The sequence below is a fragment of the Hemibagrus wyckioides genome, linkage group LG03, assembly GCF_019097595.1.
Source record: "Hemibagrus wyckioides isolate EC202008001 linkage group LG03, SWU_Hwy_1.0, whole genome shotgun sequence".
In the NCBI taxonomy this organism is placed as follows: Eukaryota; Metazoa; Chordata; class Actinopteri; order Siluriformes; family Bagridae; genus Hemibagrus; species Hemibagrus wyckioides.
In genome coordinates, this window is record NC_080712.1 from 1,302,485 (window position 1) to 1,314,399 (window position 11,915).

Genomic DNA, 11,915 nt, shown 5'->3' on the forward strand with positions numbered 1-11,915 from the left:
CTAAAACAAATAAAAAAATTGCAAACCAGACCATCATACAACAGGTGAATGCCATTAGATCAGTGCAATAAAGTACATTAAAGAAATATTACACCAATCCAAGTACATAACAGAAAGAAAAAGAAAAAAATAATCAAAAGAGCTTTAACAGCTTTTTTGTTAGAACATTCAGAGATTAGAGAAACATATTCTTAAAGATGTATTGACAGCTCTACAAAGTTTTCATTGGAAAATTTTGATTTGTGAATGTAAAAATTGGATAGAATACTAAATAAGTTAGTCAAATAAAATTCAGAGCTGACCTTCCTGTCATAGTCACTGAAACCAAGCAACACATTTCTCCAAAGTACCACAAAATTAGGGTAGATATGATCAGCGAGATAATTTACTCCATAGCTCCTTGGTATAGGGGCAGAACCAAAATAAATGGACTAAATGTATGTTTAGTAGGCTAAAACCTGTGAAGCATTTTAAATTATATTTCTTTGACTTCTGTGGCAATAGCCAAATTTTATTCCAGCAAATTTATTAAACTGGACCAATATGATAAAGAAGGTATACTGTTTACACCTTGTTAAAAAAGGTGCCGAATTGCTTCAGTAATTTGTTTCGGTAACATCAGCCAATATAGGGTGATTACTGTTTACCTCAAAATGCAAAAAAAAAAAATAAATGAAATATTGACAAGCCAAAAAAATCTTTTGACAAGCCAAAAAAATTATGCAATAAATCTTGTTTTTTTTTGCTTCTATGACAAATTAACTAGCTTAGAATCAAAACTGAAAGATTATTTTGCATGTTTTGAGAAAATGTGCTAATTCTGATGTTTTCTTTCAATTAATTAAGTCATATTTTCTTATTTTAAGAACACAGTGTTTCTTATTTTAAGAAAACAATGTTTGGGACATTCTTATGGCATCAATTTCACGCCATAAATATAGTGGTCGTAAAGAATTATAATATGCACAAATCACAGAATAGAATACAAAATTTAAGAAATTAAATTAAAAACAAAATTTTATTTTCCTTGCTTGCTTTCACAGATGCTTGTTCTTTCTTTTATTTTTTGCTCATAATTTTCTCTTTATTCATGCTTCAGTTTTCTTCACTCTTCATTTTTATTTATTTTATCAATAAAGTGATGTCACTGACGCGTGACTCTGCAGGTTATTGTTTGTCTTGAGCAAGTGACAGGGTCAAAACAGTTGTTTTGTGCATGTAGGAGTGCTGGGGTTGTGTTCTCAGAGATTGAGTGTATGCTGTGGCCACAGGCACAGTTTAGGGCAGCCACGAGATCCATACTTATTAGTTTTAAACTACTTAAATTGTGGAATAAATGTGTTTTAATTAAGCTTATAGATTCACTCAACAATGCTTACAGTGCTGTAAGCTTCCTGTTTTTTTAATTTTTTTGCATATTTGTCACACTTAAAAGAGTCAGATCATCAAACAATTTTTTAATATTACACAAAGATAATGCAAGTAAATACAAAATGCAGTTTTTAAATGAAAAAAAAGCTGTCCAAACCTACAAGTCAGGCTGTTATTGCATGATAATAAAAGCCTTATTCTTCTGGCACCAAAACCCAAGACTCAGAATGATTTCTTCAACACCCCCTAAATCTAATACCTGGTTGTGTCACCCTTTGCAGCCACAACTGCAATCAAGTGTTTGTGATAACTGGCCATGAGTCTTTTACATCGCTGTGGAGGAATTTTGGCCCACTCTTCTTTGCAGAATTGTTTTAATTCAGCCACATTGGAGGGTTTTTGAGCATGAATGGACTGTTTAAGGTCATGCCACAGTATCTCAATTTAATTTCCGGATTTGAGTCCAGAGTTTGACTTGTCCACTACAAAACAAAACGTTTTTTTTTTTTAGCCATTCAGAGGTGGATTTGCTGGTGTGTTTGGGATCGTTGTCCTGCTGGATAACCCAAGTGCGCTTGAGCTTGAGGTCACAAACTGACAGCCAGACATTCAACTTCAGGATTTTCTGATGGAGTGCAGAATTCATGATTCCATCAATTATGGCAAGTCGTCGAGGTCCTGAAGCTGCAGAGCAGCCCCAGACCATCACACTACCACCACTATATTTGACTGTTGGTATGATGATCTTTTTATGAAATGCTGTGTTGGTTTTACACCAGATGTAATGGGACATACACCTTCTAAAAAGTTAAACTTTTGTCTCATCAGTCCACAGGATATTTGCGCAAAATTCTTGGGGCTAATCAAGATATTTTATGGCAAATGTGAGATGAGCCTTTGTGTTCTTTTTGGTCAGCAATAGCTTTTGCCTTGGAACTCTCCCCAGGATGCCGTTTTTGCCCAGGCTCTTTATTATTGTTGAATCATGAACACTGACCTTAATTGAGGCAAGTGAGGCCTCCAATTCTTTAGATGTTGTTCTGGGTTCTTTTATGACCTCCTGGAGGAGTCATCGTTGCGCTCTTGGAGTAATTTTGGTAGGCTGGCTACTCCTGGCAAGGTTCACCACTGTTCCAAGTTTTCTCCATTTGTGGATAATGGCTCTGACCGTGGTTAGCTGGAGTTAGCTGCATTTCTTTAGATTGCGGCATGATGTGTTGCTCTGTAAGCATGCTTCACTTTGTCAGACAGGTTCTATTTAAATGATTTCTTGATTCAACAGGTCTGGCAGTAATTAGGCCTGGGTGAGTCTAGTGAAATTTAACTTAGGTTTCTAAAATAATGTGGTTAATCACAGTTGTTTCATGATTTAACAGGAGGGGGAAATTAATTTTTTATGTAGGGCCAGGTAGGTTTGGACAGCTTTTTTTCCCCTTAATAAATGAAATAATAATTTAAAACTTGCATTTTGTATTTACTTGCATTATCTTTGTGTAATATTAAAATTTGTATAATGATTTGAATCTTTTAAGTGTGATAAATATGCAATAAATAAAAAACAGGTAGGGGCAAAACCCTTTTCACAGCACTGAACATCTAATAACCCTAAATCAGTCTGCAGCTTTTATGGTCATATGCAACTCCATAATGATGCTAATCTATCTCTATTTTGAGTTGACACATGTTTGACCATTGTTATAATATAAATGAACAGCTCTCTGGCTGGCCTTAATATAAAACAGCAACCGTCTCGGCTGTAATAAAACTTTCTTTCTTTCTTTGAACACAGCCCTCGACATAGAATTATAAAAACTGCAGCAATAAAACTACTGCAATGGGCAGAAACAAGTGCAGAGTCCAATACTTTTCAAAACATTATGTCCAAAACATTGTGCAAAAAAAAAAAGTACATCTAAAAACAAGAAAATCAAAGACGTACATCTTGTATCAGCAAGTGGGTCTTGAACCCAGGTCTCCGACATGGGAGGTGGGCGCACTAACAAGGAGGCTAAAGACTACAGCCACTAGCATCAGTCACTAGTGCCTCTTTTGACATCAGGGGAGTGAGGTTTACCTGCACAGCACCTACCTCTGACTTCTGTTACACTTACCCCCCATAAACCTCACTCCCATCTGGGTCACAGCAGCAATGTAACGCTCACGGGTCCTACTCGCACCCACTCCAAGCGGGTCTCCGGCATGGGCAGCGGGCGATCTAATAAGGAGACTAAAGACTGCAGCCACTAGTGTCAATCGCTAGTGTGCCTCTTGAGATCAGGGGAGTGAGGTTTACCTGCACAGCACCTACTGCTGGCCTCCATTACAAAAGAACACCGTTGTAATGGCAGCCCTGAATGTTCAAACTCTGATTCAAGACTATTTTGACTCAAGCATTTGTTCTCTTTCCTGGTTTCTGAAAGCAGTATTTATTCTTCTTTTCTCACCTGAAAATGGCAGGGAAAGAGTTAAAAATGTCATGAAGAGTTATACAGCAGACTTTCATATACTCATATAAAAACTACCTTTTCTACCTTTTATTAACTGTCACCTTGAAAACCTTGCACAGGGAGTCTATGCTTCATCATACCACCCGCATTCATTTGACCATGTCCTGATCAGTGAATGTGTCCATCTCTGGTCCTGCTGCCCCTGACCCTGTATCTGACTGACTTGAGCCTGTGGACGTGGTGATGCTGGACTCTAATTTAGAGTCTTGGTTAATACAGAGATAAGACTGTACTGCAGAAACCTCAAAATATTCTATCCAGTAAACACAAAGCCACTTCGATTGCATTAATGGTTTATCTTTCATCATGATGAAACTGAACACCTGAGCTTAGTAGAAGCATTAAGCGTATCAATTGTATAAAGATAAATTTATATAAATAAATTTATATTTATCTTCTCACTTGCTCAAGACAGTTTCAAACACTAAGTGGCAGAGTCGTACGTCAGTGACATGACCGGCTAGAGAAGGGCTGTCAGTTGAGGACCAGTGGAGACTTTTATCCCACCCCCTAATCTGCATAAAACTCTATTTGTGATTTTTTGGCATCGCAAACAAACAATTTGGAATAAAAGACGGAAGAAAACTGAAGCATGAATAAAAAGGAAAATTAAATTAGAGAACAAGCATCCAGCTAAAGTAAGTAAAGGAAATAGAATTTTGTTTTTGATTCCTAGTATTTTGTGTTCAATTCTTTTAGCTAGTTATTTTTAAAATACATTCTGCCACAATTTTAATTATTTAAAAAAATATATTTACTTATTATTTTTATTTTATTTCTTAAAACCGAGTGCATAGTACAGTAATCCCCCTCTACATCGTGGTCCCGGTATATCGCAGATTTTTATTTGTAACATTCCTGGTATATCGCGGTATCCGCAAACATTATAGTGAATTGTTTTTAAATAAGGTAATGTATTAATAAAAATATAATTATTAATTACAAAATATAAACATTAATTAAAATAAAGTAAAATGTTAATAATATATTAAATATTGTACAGCGTAGCACTGTTTAGGAAAGTGTGGTGTGGGGATGCTTAAAATCAAAATACAGTATGGCTGGAGGAATGAGTCTGGCCAATCGGAATGCCCCATTCATTTGATCACAGTTGTGATTAGCTGCTGGCTCTGTGTGCAGTTGGGGAAAGGGAAGCAGAATTCTCCAGCATCCCAGTTCTTAGCGTGTCACTGTCCTGAGTGTTTTGTGCTGTGTACGCTGTATTTTTAAGTTTTTTCTGCAAGCCCTATTATGTCACCCAAACGCTCTGCACCTTCTAAGGCTTCTGGCAAGGAACATACATACATACAGTACAAATAAATACAGTACAGTATAAATGTGATATTTCTATGAATTTACCCAAAATTCAAATGTTTTCTGTGTGTTTAAAGAGTGTGGGAGGGTAATTTACGGCTTAAACAATAAAAAAAAAGGCATTTGCGTCCGTGTATTGTGGATTTTCATTTATCGCAGGTGGTTTTGGAACGTAACCCCTGTGATAAACGGGGGAATACTGTATTATATATAATCCACAACTTTATCTGCATCCACTATCTCAGCTATAGCTCGAGCAAGTTTTGGAACCTCAATTTCATAAGATACAAAATCACAACTGAAAGTCACTGTATTATAAACCTGACATTCAAAAAAATACAAAGAAGAATTTACAATGTGTATGTCTTTAATGAGCCCAAATACAGGAACACCTTCAATTCTTCAATTACATTGGTGACAATCATGGCATGAATACTTATTGCCACTTAGCTCAAGCCATTTTACAGACACCACATGATGTACCTGCCTAATAAGCAACATAAGCTTTGTTATAGTTGCCAAAGCTGGTGCAAATAAGATCTGAACAATCTCTATTAACTCAATGATAACTTGAAAGTATTCATTTCTTTCATAGCTGTCCAATATAAATGGTAGGATCTTGAAGAGGACAAGCATTTGCCCAGATGATTACTTGCTTGTTGTCATTTTATGATAATGTAGTGGCAGTAATAGTGCAAGATTTGTCTCTGACATCAGTTGAGTATGGGTATCCTAGAATAGCACTAGTTTTTGTCCTGAGGTGTTTGCTTGATGAGATCAAAGGCTGGAAAATCAATGTTTGCTTTTCCTATTAATTCTATAAGTGTTACTCAGAAAGGATGTAGCTACCCTCTTAATTTCATTACATTGTCTGACATGTCTATCTAAAGCCTTTCAACAAACCATTTGACAAAATTTTCTGAATCAATGTAAACTTTCATGACACTCACAGTGCCTGCATTTGTTGAATGCAAATCCAACTCCCTTGTTAAAGCCTGTTAAGTCATGCTGAGCCAGGGTATCACCACAGACAGAAACTACTGCATCATATATGGTTCTCTCCCCCTTGGCAGTTTTGATGTTCACACCATTGTACAACAAATTCAAATCTTCATGTATTCATGTAAATCTTCATGTATCTACACCACACTGAGAGATGTCACCTGATTGTGCAATAGCAAGTAGACGGGTGGTAGCAAGACATTTGTTTAGGATTTATATTGCCCAGTGTATAGTATACCATTAGGAGTTTGTTTTTTGAGGCATGAGACCCCGGATGGTTGCACAGTTCTATCTCATCAGTATACAGGATAAGCTGCAGGGTCTCACAGAGAACAGGGGATGTTGCTTAAAAATATCCCCATCAATATTGTCACTGAAAAATTCAGCCTTGCTCTCCCTTGGTCCACTGTCAAACACTGCTAGAACCATTAGATGTGGAACCATTTCATGCACATTTAAGAAACAGACTATAAGACTATAGTTTATTACCATAATTTCACATAATTAACTTCATTGTCCCACAAGGGAAAGGCAGTGTTTATCTCTTGAAGTCAATACAAAATTATTAAATAATTTCAAGACTGTATAATTTATTTATTTGTTATTTTATTTTATTTTTTTTTAAATATAATTTAATAAACATAAAATAATGCAATAGACTGCAACAGTGCCCATCCACTTTTTCAGCAACCTTGATTCTGGAAGTATTTTTTCTGTTTAGGTTAATTTATTGTTCAATAGTTATATGCCATGCACCAAATCAATCAGCTAGAAGAAGATTATCAAGAGAAGACAGCATTATGAATTTTGACTTTGAACAAATTGTTTGGAAATATGAAAGTCACAGTACTGAATACTTGTCACTGTGCATGCAGGTCCAGACCACCAGAGGGAGCCCTCGCCCGAATATTGACTGTGTACACCTGGTTTCCGGTTTCTAGGGATTTTAAGCAGCATGCTCCCTCTATTGTATGCGAAGTATCGTTTCCTAGTGTCACGTACCAAGCCTTGCATATTGCCTGATTTATCTTTCATGTGTATGATCCTTGCCTGTCTGCCTAGATTATGAGTTTCGGTTTCTGTTTCTGTTTTGATTCTGTTATGATTCTGCCTGCTGTCATCAATAAACATCTGCTTATGGATTCAGACACTCACGCTTCCAACGAGTCCTTACAATACTTCACAAGTTTTACAAGGGAAAGAACTAATACACACAGAAGAAAAGTCAAAGTCAAGTCAAAGAAGCTTTATTGTCACTTCAACCATATATAGCTGATACAGTACACAGTGAAGTGAAACAACATTCCTCCTAGACCAAAGGTGCTACACATAACAAAGACAAAGTACAGTGACGCAGACAAACATAGAACTAAACATAGAGATAAAACTAAACTATACTTAAGGTGCAAAAAAACTAGACATAGAACAGAAATGCACAGGATGACAAGACAGGACAGTGCAGGCAAACAACATATAGACCGACTCTGTGCAAAAGAATAGTGTTGACAGTGAGTGTAAATATTAAAGTTAACATGTAAACAGGATCAATATAAAATATAAAAGTAATGTAAAGTGACATATTCGTGCAAAAAGGACAATTTGTGTGTGTGTGTGTGTGTGTGTGTGTGTGTGTGTGTGTGTGCGTGTGTGTGTGTCCAGCACAGTATAGTTCTCTGTTGAGATCAGATCTCGGTTGTATGTGTGTGTGTGTTCATGTCCAGCTCAGTTCAGTTCTCTGTTGAGATACCCGATTGCCTGAGGGAAGAAGCTGTTCAACATTCTGGTTGTGCGGGTCTGAATGCTTCAGTACCTCTTTCTGGTTGGCAGAAGGGTGAAGAGTGTGTGTGAGGGGTGTGTGGGGTGTGTAAGAGTGTGTGTGAGGGGTGTGTAAGAGTGTGTGTGAGGGGTGTGTGGGATCATCCACAATTCTGTTAGCTTTGCGGATGCAGCATGTGGAGTAAATGTCTGTGATAGAGGAAAGAGAGACTCCAATGATCTTCTCAGCTGTCCTCACTATCCACTGAAGGGTCTTGTGATCCGAGACGGTGCAGTTCTCAAACCAGGCAGTGATGCAGCTGCTCAGGACGCTCTCGATGGTCCCTCTGTTTAAGGTGGTTAGGATGGGAGGTGGAAGATGAGTCTTCCTCAGCCTTTGCAGGAAGTAGAGACGCTGCTGGGCTTTTCTGGTGATGGAGCTGGTGTTGAGTGACCAGGTGAGGTCCTCCGCCAGGTGAACACCAAGGAATTTGCTGCTCTTGACAATCTCCATGATGGACCCATCGATGTTCAGTGGAGAATGGTCACTCTGTGCTCTCCTGAAGTCAACAACAATCTCTTTAGTCTTGTCGACGTTCAGGGACAGGTTGTTGGCTCTGCACCAGGCTGTTAGTTGTTGTACCTCTTCTCTGTATGCTGACTTGTCTACTATTATACTATTATACACATATAATACTACTATTACAAACATACAGTATCTCACAAAAGTGAGTACACCCCTGACATTTTTGTAAATATTTGATTATATCTTTTCATGTGACAACACTGAAGAAATGCCCCTCTGCTCCAATGTACAGTAGTGAGTGTCCAGCCTGTATAACAGTGTAAATTTACTGTCCCCTCAAAATAACTCAACACACAGACATTAATGTCTAAACCGTTGGCAACAAAAGTGACTACACCCCTAAGTGGAAATGTCCAAATTGGGCCCAATTAGCCATTTCCCCTCCCCGGTGTCATGTGACTCGTTAGTGTTACAAGGTCTCAGGTGTGAATGGGGAGCAGGTGTGTTAAATTTGATGTTATCGCTCTCACACTCTCTCATACTGGCCACTGGAAGTTCAACATGGCACCTCATGGCAAAGAACTCTCTGAGGATCTGAAAAAAAGATTTGTTGCTCTACATAAAGATGGCCTAGGTTATAAGAAGATTGCCAAGACCCTGAAACTGAGCTGCAGCACGGTGGGCAAGACCATACAGCGGTTTTACAGGACAGGTTCTACTCAGAACAGGCCTCACCATGGTCCACCAAAGAAGTTAAATGTATGTGCTCAGTGATATATCCGGAGGTCGTCTTTGGGAAATAGACGTATGAGTGCTGCCAGCATTGCTGCAGAGGTTGAAGGGGTGGGGGGTCAGCCGGTCAGTGCTCAGACCATACGCCACACGCTGCATCAAATTGGTCTGCATGGCTGTCGTCCCAGAAGGAAGCCTCTACTAAAGATGATGCACAAGAAAGTCCACATACAGTTTGCTGAAGATACGCCTGACTAAGGACATGGCCAGAACCATGTCCTGTGGTCCGATGAGACCAAGATAAACTTATTTGGTTCAGATGGTGTCAAGCGTGTGTGGCGGCAACCAGGTGAGGAGTACAAAGACAAGTGTGTCTTGCCTACAGTCAAGCATGGTGGTGGGAGTGTCATGGTCTGGGCCTGCATGAGTGCTGCCGGCACTGGGGAGCTACAGTTCATTGAGGGAACCATGAATGCCAACATGTGCTGTGACATACTGAAGCAGAGCATGATCCCCTCCCTTCGGGGACTGGGCCGCAGGGCAGTATTCCAACATGATAACGACCCCAAACACACCTCCAAGACCACCACTGCCTTGCTAAAGAAGCTGAGGGTAAAGGGGTTAGACTGGCCAAGCATGTCTCCAGACCTAAACCCTAAGGTGGGGAAACACAAGGTCTCTAACATCCACCAGCTCTGTGATGTCATCATGGAGGAGTGGAAGAGGACTCCAGTGGCAACCTGTGAAGCTCTGGTGAACTCCATGCCCAAGATGATTAAGGCAGTGCTGGAAAATAATGGTGGCCACACAAAATATTGACACTTTGGGCCCAATTTGGACATTTCCACTTAGGGGTGTACTCACTTTTGTTGCCAACAGTTTAGACATTAATGGCTGTGTGTTGAGTTATTTTGAGGGGACAGCAAATTTACACTGTTATACAGGCTGTCAGGAACAGCTGGACAGTTCCCTGCCAGGCCCAGAGAGGGCACTGGCAGGTGAACCTTGGAAGCCTGCTTCTTTGTGTGTCTTTTGTGTTACCTGTACCGTGGTTTCTGTCTGGGTTTTGTTTGTTAAGTTCCATGCCCAAGTTAAGATCTAGGTTTTGTTCTCGTTTTGGTTATCCATGCCATGTCTTGTGTTATGTTTGTTTCCCTATTTCGTGTCTTAAATGTAATAAAAGCAGTGCTTCGCTGAATCCTGTGAATGGGTCTCATTCCACCGCGTGCTGGCGTGTGCGCGGACACCACAGGCGTCCGGGTTCGAGCCACGCATAGGGCGGGGGTCCCGGACGTTACACAGGCTGTACACTCACTACTTTACATTGTAGCAGAGTGTAATTTCTTCAGTGTTAAAAGAATATAATAAAATATTTACAAAAATGTGAAGGGTGTACTCAATTTCGTGAGATACGGTATAATATGTGCAAAATGGGAATGATATGGGAAATGAAGTTCCCAAATAATTGGCTGCTAAATACATACTACACCCAGCAGTTACAGTAACAATGTCTGAAACCACAGCAGGTCTGTTTTTAAAAGTTATTGTTTAACTTTCCTATGAATAAATTAAATGCTAATAGGCTTATAATAAAATTCCTGGTTTATACATCTATACATCTATACCCATGAAAAAAAAAATGTGAAATTTGACATCTTGGTCCAGTTCAGTCTACGGTGTAAACAAAGCGAGATCATCAGAGCTGGCAGAAGCGACAATGTCTGGTGCTTGGCCGCAACCACAATTAAAAGCTTCCTCGTGGTACGAAGTGACTGGGATGCTAGACACATCATGCTTACCACGGCATGAAAAGTGTGATTTTCGTCAGCTAACAACACTGTAAATTGCCAAAGAATTTCAGGTTAACGACTGTTCACGGGAATGTGCAGGCAGCACAGATAATTGTCGGGAACTGCCAAAAATTGATGTGAAATAGGCTTGGCAGTTGACCCCCCCATGTTCCTATCACCTTGGCCTGGGTTTAGCTTTCATATGTAAATGACTACAGTGAGCTATACAAAGGTAAACCAGGGTAGTGTGCTCGGCTTTCTTGGTGATGGAGCTGGTGTTGAGTGACCAGGTGAAGTTCTCTGCCAGATGAACACCAAGGAATTTGGTGCTCTTGACAATCTGAACAGAGGATCCGTCGATGAACAGCGGAGAATGGTCACTCTGTGCTCTCCTGAAGTCAACAACCATCTCTTTAGTCTTGTCAACGTTCAGAGACAGGTTGTTGGCTCTACACCAGGCTGTTAGCTGCTGCACCTCCTCTCTGTATGCTGACTCGTCGTTCTTGCTGATGAGACCCACCACGGTCGTGTTATCGGTGAACTTAATGATATGGTTGGAGCTGTGCATTGCTACACAGTCGTGAGTCAGCAAAGTGAACAGCAGTGGACTGAGCACACAGCCCTGAGGAGCTCCAGTGCTCAGTGTGGTGGTGCTGGAGATGCTGTTCCCTATCCGGACTGACTGAGGTATCACAGTCAGGAAATCCAGGATCCAGTTGCAGAGAGAGGTGTTCAGGCCCAGCAGGCTCAGCTTCTCAATCAGCTGCTGAGGGATGATTGTGTTGAATGCTAAACTGAAGTCTATGAACAGCATTCATACATATGTGTCCTTACAGTCCACGTGTGTGAGGGCCAGATGGAAGGTTGTGGTGATGGCATCGTCCGTGGAGCGGTTAGGACGATATGCAAACTGCAAGG